We start from the raw sequence: 7,460 nt of genomic DNA, 5'->3' as shown, positions 1-7,460 counted from the left end.
AAGTAAACAGCGAAGGTACCTGAGCCTGACAGCCAGGCCAGCATCTGGAGGCTGCAGGCTGGCCTCGCCTTGGGGGCGGGAGCTGGTGGTCTCCTGAAAGGACCAAGCATAGTCCCTAGACATAGAAATGAGCCCCCATCTCCCCGCCTCTGGCAGTGGGCATTTGGACTGGCTACTTCCAGACTGAGGATGATTAGCCCCTGGAGTTGGGCCATCAGGTAACTGTCAAGCCAGTCGTTAGTTCTCCTCCATGCCACCACTGATTCTGCTTGCTTTTCATCTGACTTGCCTTCCTCCTCCTTTTCCACCCTTTACTTTTTCCTCTTGGAAGGTACGGTATGGTACAGAGAATGTGTTTTATCAGCTTGAGAGCCAGACCAGGACTCAATTCTCAGCCCTACTAGTGACTAGCTGCTTGACCTTGGGCAAGTTTCTTAATTCTCTGCATCTCAGTTTCCTTAACTGTAAAATGGGTATAATAATCCATGTCACATAAAGTCATTGTGATGAGTAAGTAAAATAGAATTTTTAAAGCCCCGGGCACAGGATAGTTGCTTCATCACCTTAGATGTTATATTATCACTGGGCCTCATACCTGCCAGAGGCTTCCTTAGGAAACTATGAGGTAGGATATTGGTTCAGCCACGTGAAAGAGAGACCCAAATTCTCAATGGCTCAAATAAGATTTAATTCTTATTTAAGAAAAAAAAGGCGTTAAGAAGTTTATTTCTCTCTTATATAATAATCCAAAAGCAGACAGTCCAAGGCCAATATGGCGGACCTGCTCTACAGTCACCCACGGGCCCAAGACCCCTCTGCCATGTTTTGCCATCATAAGGCGTTACACCTGGAGGAAGGTGAGGAAAGAGGGTGGGTCCCCTTGTCCTTCAGGTCATGAGCCAGAATTTGTATACCTCGCCTCCACTCATCTTCTCTTGGCCAGAACTTAGTCACATGGCCCCACCTCGCTGCAGTGGAGGCTGTAAAATGGATATTTATTCCATGACACTGTGTCTATTATTATGAAAGAGAAGAACAGACATGGGGTACGAACTAGCAGTCTCTGCCACCCTCTTCCCCATCAAGAACCCAAGAGCTTGGACTAACATTATCTTTGGCCATGATCCCCATTTCATCAGTAAACTGCCTCTGTTTCCCCATCCTTAAAGGGGAGGAGCGGTAATTTGACTCACCACAAATTAAGACTCAGCCATCCATATTCATGCCGATTCTTAGGCTTCTGTAGAAATCCCACCACGCAACAAGAAGTGTGTTCACTTCTTAGGAATTCTGGATAAGGGATGTGTCACCCACGTCCCCTCCCGCAAGCAACCACACACACGGTGGCCCCTTGGTGACTTGACCCAGAGAGTGGTGGGTCTGGTCTCGGTGAAATCAGGATTGGTGCCTGACAGGAGATAAAGCCCTTCTCTGTTGTCGGCAGCAACGGTCAACACTTATTGACCTACCGTGGCTGGAGAACTGTGCTAGGGGTGGCAATTCAGAGAGACAGAGGAGATAGTAGCTGGGAAAACAGGGAGTACCCCTCAGAGATGAGAACGAAGATTAAGGAACACACCCTAAGGGGCCAGTGAGAGCCCTGGGTATTCGGGGAAGGGGAGGGAGCCACCAAGCACTGAGAAGGACGGACAAGCCGACCTGGAGCAGTGGTGAGTCGCAGATCAGCAGGATGAGTCACTAACCTGATCGCAGGACATGAAGCTGGACAGGGGAGACTGGCGGAGAGGCCACGGGGCTTTGAATGCCCAGCCGATGAGTCTGGACTCGATCCTGTAGCCGAACAGACGTTCGCTAAAGCCAGGCTTGCTTCACCCTCCCAATGTGCCAGCTTCAGCCAAAGTGCTCTCCTCTGCCTCTGGCCTTGAAAAGTGACCCCATTCGGCCTCTGGCCTTGGGGTAACGAGGTATTACTGAAATGAAATATTGGTGGGAGAAAGCATAAAGCTCACCTGCCCAGAAGAGCCAATCAGTGACCCTCAGTTCGCTCCCTCTGCCGTGCTAAGGTCCCAAAGGCTTGGAAAGAGGCAGGGGGTCTCTCTGGCCGTAGCCCTCAAAGGCTGAAAGGACATAGTCTCAGCGACTGTGCCTTTCCGCAGCCAATACAGCCATCACACCACAGGTGCATAAGGGAGGCAGGTCCTGAGACCGCGGTTCTGAGCTCTGTTTACTACAAGAAGTAAACATACCACGAGCGACCAATCTGATGAGGAAACCTAAGACATAAGACACGTAAGAGGACTGCCATGGGTGAAGCAGGGTTGCGGGCCTCAGAGCCCTGCCCACCTGCCTCTCAGTTCTCTCTGAGAACCCTTCCGGAACCCTTGGGGCTCTGAGAAGTCCAGTGTGGAATCCACTGGGCCACAGGAAGGTGACAACATGGTACAGAAGCCTCATTATATTAGAAACACGTTAAAAACACCTAGGAAAATTGAGCCCAGAGAAAAGGAGCTGAGGGAAGGAGGTATGGTGTTTATGAGTTAAGGTAAAGCCAGGGCTGTAGCTGATGAACCTGAACTCTCCAGAGTCGGGGAGTCTGGGGGGCTCTGCCTGGGACGCAGGCCATCAGAGGGGCTGCCATCCTCAACACATAGCTTTCAGAGCCCCCCTGGGCACCAGCTTCCAGCTGAAGCCAGCGGGAGAGAGCAGAGATTCTTGCACGAGGTTTTCATGGGTCAGGCCTGGAAACAGGGTACACACACCACTTCCACTCCTATTCCATCGGCTCCAGTCACACGGCCACGTCTAACTGCAGGGGAGGCTGAGAGACATATGCCAGTCGTGTGCCAGGTGGAGAAGGGGCTTGCGTGGGACATGACTGCTGCCTTGAAGCATGAGAGGGGCAATCACGGGCAAGAGAGAACCTGCTGGTGTGGGGGACCCCAAAGGGCGGAACTAGGCTCAGGAGTAGAGGTTAAGGGGGCAGATTTAGGTTTGATGTAAGGCAGGATTTTCTCATATTTGGGCTTCCCAGTCAGAAAAGAGGAGACTCATCCTCACTAGTCAGTGGAATGACTTTCCAACTTCGAGGTTTTCCAGGTCTTTTTTAACAAAGATGATAATGGTGATGATGCCTGCCATTTAAAACTTTAACTCTCCATTTCCTTGTCAAAAAGTCCAGTGGGGCTCAGAGAGGCGCCCAAAGAGGGAGCTGGGCAGTGGCGTGGCTGGGCCGTGCACTGCAGTGCTTGACCCTTCCCAGGCCAGGGAGTCTGCGAGGCTGATCCTCTTTCAGGGCTGCAGCCCTGGGCCCCAGAACATTTGGGGGCGATCAGAGTTCCTGCTGCCTAACTGATCTTTTGATCTAGGGTTACGGAGCAGTACCACATCCTCCCAGGAGGCCAGTGACCTCCAGAATCCATCAATTTCCGAAATCACTGATGAATTTTCCTGCAAAGACATCCAGAGCTGATGGGAGGGGCAGGGTAATGGTGTAGGCTGATGCCCACCCAGGAACCCCACGGAGGGGACAGCAGCCTGGGCCTTGAGCTCAGCTGCACCTCTACCTTTGCACGTGGGCTATAACACGATTATCCGAGTCATGATTTAAGCGGAGCCTCCAGCACTAAGAAGTAATACGAACCTCCAGGCTAGAACTTGCCCTGAGACAACCCTGGGCCAAGTTCACAAGGCAGATGAGTACTCCGACTGTGCTCAGGAAAAAGGGTGCCAGTACCTGTGCCCAGAGCTGACGTTCAGCCAGCGCACACCCATAACTCCCTACTGAAATCTTAATATACTTGCTTGCTGGTTGGCAAATAACTACTGTACAAGGTTTCTGAGCGCCTGCCCCTTCCTGTCCCAGGTTCCAGATGCCAGGATCAACCCTTGGCATAGCTACTCAAGGGTTACTGCCTGGCACAGCAGGAGGGCTTCAGCCTGGTGGTGAAATATTTCGAAGATCAAGCCTGCCCGCCTTTATTTGTCAAACCTCCAAGGGCAACATATGGTAGAAAGAGTTCTGGACTTACGCTAGGAGCTCTGGGCTGTCAGGCCCTGGCCCACCTGCCTCACCTCCGCTGACCTTTCTCACTGAGGCTCTTTACTGCTGGCACCTGGGGAAAGTAGGCTCCCCGACCCAGCCCAGCAGCACTCAACCAGAGATAAATGGGAGTGGGTGTAGAGATACCCCAGCTTCCCTCACAAGTGGCGCCACCTCTGAGGTGTGTCCCGTGATGACTCCTGGAGGACCCCGGTGGAACTGAGCCCCAGGTGCCCGCAGGAGGAACCCGCTCATTGACACGTCCTCTGCTGGCTTCTTCCCCCTTCCCCTCCCAGTGTGCTTCCTGGCATCGCCGCCCCATAACTACCTACACTCCATTCCTCGTCTCTGGAGAAATCCAGCCTAAGGCTGAGTTCTAGCCCTGGACTTCCTGTAATCAACCGTGACCTTGAGTAAGTCCCTTTCCCCGCTCTGGGCCTCTATTACTTCATTTGTGAAGTCCAAAAAGCAGCATCTGCTCTGAATTTGTCACTGGATTGTGGTGAGGTTCATAAGAAAGAAAATGGCTAAAACCTTTTTTACCGATGGAAAAGTACAAACACCCGGGAACATCACCATGTTAAGAGGTCTCTTTCTCAGGGTGGCCGGAGGAATGAATGACCTTCATGTGCTGCTCTGCTCCCTACAGCCATTGACTTTCTGGAGAAGATCTTGACCTTTAACCCCATGGATCGCCTAACAGCCGAGATGGGGCTACAGCACCCCTACATGAGCCCGTACTCGTGCCCCGAGGATGAGCCCACCTCACAGCACCCCTTCCGCATCGAGGATGAGATTGACGACATCCTGCTGATGGCCGCCAACCAGAGCCAGCTCTCCAACTGGGACAGGTGTGGTTCCAGAAGCTTCCGGCCCTGGTACCTAGAGCCCACATTCCCATCTTCCCTTTCTTATTTTTTACTCTGATCCTCTGTGTTTTTACTCTTGCCCTGTCTCCCACGTTGTATAGCCCAGGGGCGCTTTCCCCAAGCTTACCTTCCTGCCTTTCTCTTGTCCCTTGACACTCTCATGTCTTGTGTGATGGGGTCAGGGGTCAGTCTTCCTCTGTGTAACAGCCACCACCAGCTTTTATCCTCACTGTGTGTATACTGAACACAGGGCTCAGTACAATGGGTGGCAAGCATTTAATGAGCACCCGCTGTGGGAGCTGACTTCTAGCAGGCTGGGAGTTTGCCCCGGAAAAGCAAACCACAGCAATGCAAGACAAGAAAGCAACGTGAAATATAGCACCACACAACACACTCGTGTGGTTCACATCACTTACGCCGTCTGAGAGTGCCATTACGGGAGGCGCCGTTATTGTCATTGCCGGTTGGCACATGAGGAAGCTGCAGCTCGGGGAGGTTAGAGATCGGCTTCGTGTCACACAGCTAACACCTGGCCCAGGTGGTGTCTTCCCTAATCTGCATCCATGTTGGACACTGCTAAGCAGTCACAGGACTCTTTCTTGCAAAACTAGGCTAGGCCTCAGGATCTGGCGACAGTGTGCCCAGAAGTCACTAGCAATGAATCAGAGTCGGGTAAAAGATGCGTTTTTAAACAGTCTCCATGTAGGCACATAATGATCTCTTAGGGCCCTTCCTATTCTGACGTTCTTAGATCAGGCAGCTAAACGTTTGGGTATCACCATCTGCTGTTCCTGGGAGGGACAGCTGATAGCTGCTCAATTTAGAAATAAAGTCAAGGGCTTAGCGCTGGAACTCGGAGGAGCCTAAGTGGAAGCCCCACTGTTGTGGGAATGTGACAGTTAGTTACATAAGTGACAGATGAGCAATTTCTCCTTTTTAGTCATTTGACAGATGATGGGTTTCAGATTAAGGAGGCACTGAGAGAGGGTTAAGACAATGTTGCTATTTTTAGACAGATTTGTTGTTTTGTCATTGTCAACTGTTATCAAGAGTTGCCAACAAATGGAGATTAATGAAGGATTCTCCTACAGCCACCCCCCACATGCTTGTCCTGCTCTCGACTGCGGTCCCTGCAGCCCTTCCCCCTCCATTCCACAGTATTTGGGGCTCAGCGAGGTTTGTCCCATGCTTATCGTGGTTGTGGCATGCAGTTGGTGCCAGGAAAAACTATATCAGGGTTTCTTTGGCTGCTGCCCATTACCTCTGACCACTTCCGAACCTGGTGCACCTCTGCTCCCGACTTTTCCCGTCACTGCTGCATGAGGGAGGTGGATGATAATATGATGCTGCCCCTTTTTTCCTGGCGGTGCTGCTGTTGTGCGCCTGCTTCTTAACCTCTGAACAGCAGCGCCCTCATCTTTAAGGCAGGGGATAACACTGATGCCCACAGCTGCTAACTTACGTTTTGCCCTTGGCGTGTAGCAGCCAACGGTTAGGGTCTTCACAAGTTCTTCCTCCTAGAAATACTTGCAATTTCAAGGGCTGTCATGGGAAGAGGCAGTATTCACCTCTGGGAGTGACTCTTGCCCTGATGGCATCACTGGAGGGCGGGCAGTACAGTCTTCCTGTGCCTCGCACACCGTATCATGTGGACTACAGCTTCCCGTCTGCCCTTTCACACAGCCAGACCTGCCTGTCCTTGATGTGTTGGTTTTTCCCGCGTGAGCACTAGCCCCGCTGTTCCATGTGCAGCTGGAAGATGCCTCTTCTGTGCTCCCTGCCTTCCCCGCCCTCCCACTCCCATAGGTTCTGCATAGAGCATCTGGCCCAGGGAAGGAAGTGCTTAGCCTGAGCTGATGGCTGGCCTTCTTGCCTACCTGCCCTTCATTTGCTCTTGGCTAGCTGGCTTCCCTCTCTATGGCTGCAGGACAGTTGACGGAGGGCAGGATTCCAAGGACCTCTGGCCTCTCCTGAGGTGTCTGTAACCTTTCTGTAGGCCCCACCTTCTCTGCATCTATCATGGTGCTGCAGGGCATTCAACCAGACCCACTAGGACAGCAGTTCTCAGCCCTGTCTGTAGCTTAGAATCACCTGGGGAGGTTTTAAAACCATGCTGATGCAGGCCGCCCTCCGCATACTGAATAGGAATTGGGGGTATGGGGCAGGCATAGAATTGCCTGTTTAATCCTCTCAGGTGATTCTAATCTGAGCCAGGGCTAAGTAGCACTCATTAGGGCCCTGTTGCTCAATATATGGTCTCTGGACCAGTAGCAGCAACATTACGTGGGAGCCCATTAGAACTGCAGGCCCCAGCTCAGATCTACCACTGAATCAAGATCAAGGCCTCAGGTGATTTGTGTGCACATCAAAGTTTGTGGAGCACTGCACAGGTACATCCACTAGAAAGTAAGTTCCGTGAGGATAGGGATTTTGTTGTTTTGTTCACTGCTGTGTCTGATGATGCCTGGTACATAGTAAGTGCTCAAGAAATATTTGTAGGTGTCCTGAATGAACACACACAAAAATACAAGAGTTAAGCCAATCAGTCCCCATACCTAAGCCGGAGGCTCATCATTACCTCGTCCCATCAC

General features: G+C 51.8%; 1 pseudogene across 1 annotated transcript; it reads left to right on the top strand.

Annotated features, from left to right (window-relative positions):
- Positions 1 to 6: 6 nt before the first annotated feature.
- On the top strand, positions 7 to 5,150 carry LOC111740310 (annotated as a pseudogene). The gene is made up of 2 exons (XR_002780584.1): positions 7 to 15; positions 4,650 to 5,150. The product of XR_002780584.1 is annotated as a mitogen-activated protein kinase 4 pseudogene (transcript).
- Positions 5,151 to 7,460: the final 2,310 nt, after the last annotated feature.

Source organism: Pteropus vampyrus, unplaced genomic scaffold (genome assembly GCF_000151845.1).
Source record: "Pteropus vampyrus isolate Shadow unplaced genomic scaffold, Pvam_2.0 Scaffold3, whole genome shotgun sequence".
NCBI lineage: Eukaryota > Metazoa > Chordata > Mammalia > Chiroptera > Pteropodidae > Pteropus > Pteropus vampyrus.
This window is presented reverse-complemented; position numbering and strand designations above follow the sequence as displayed.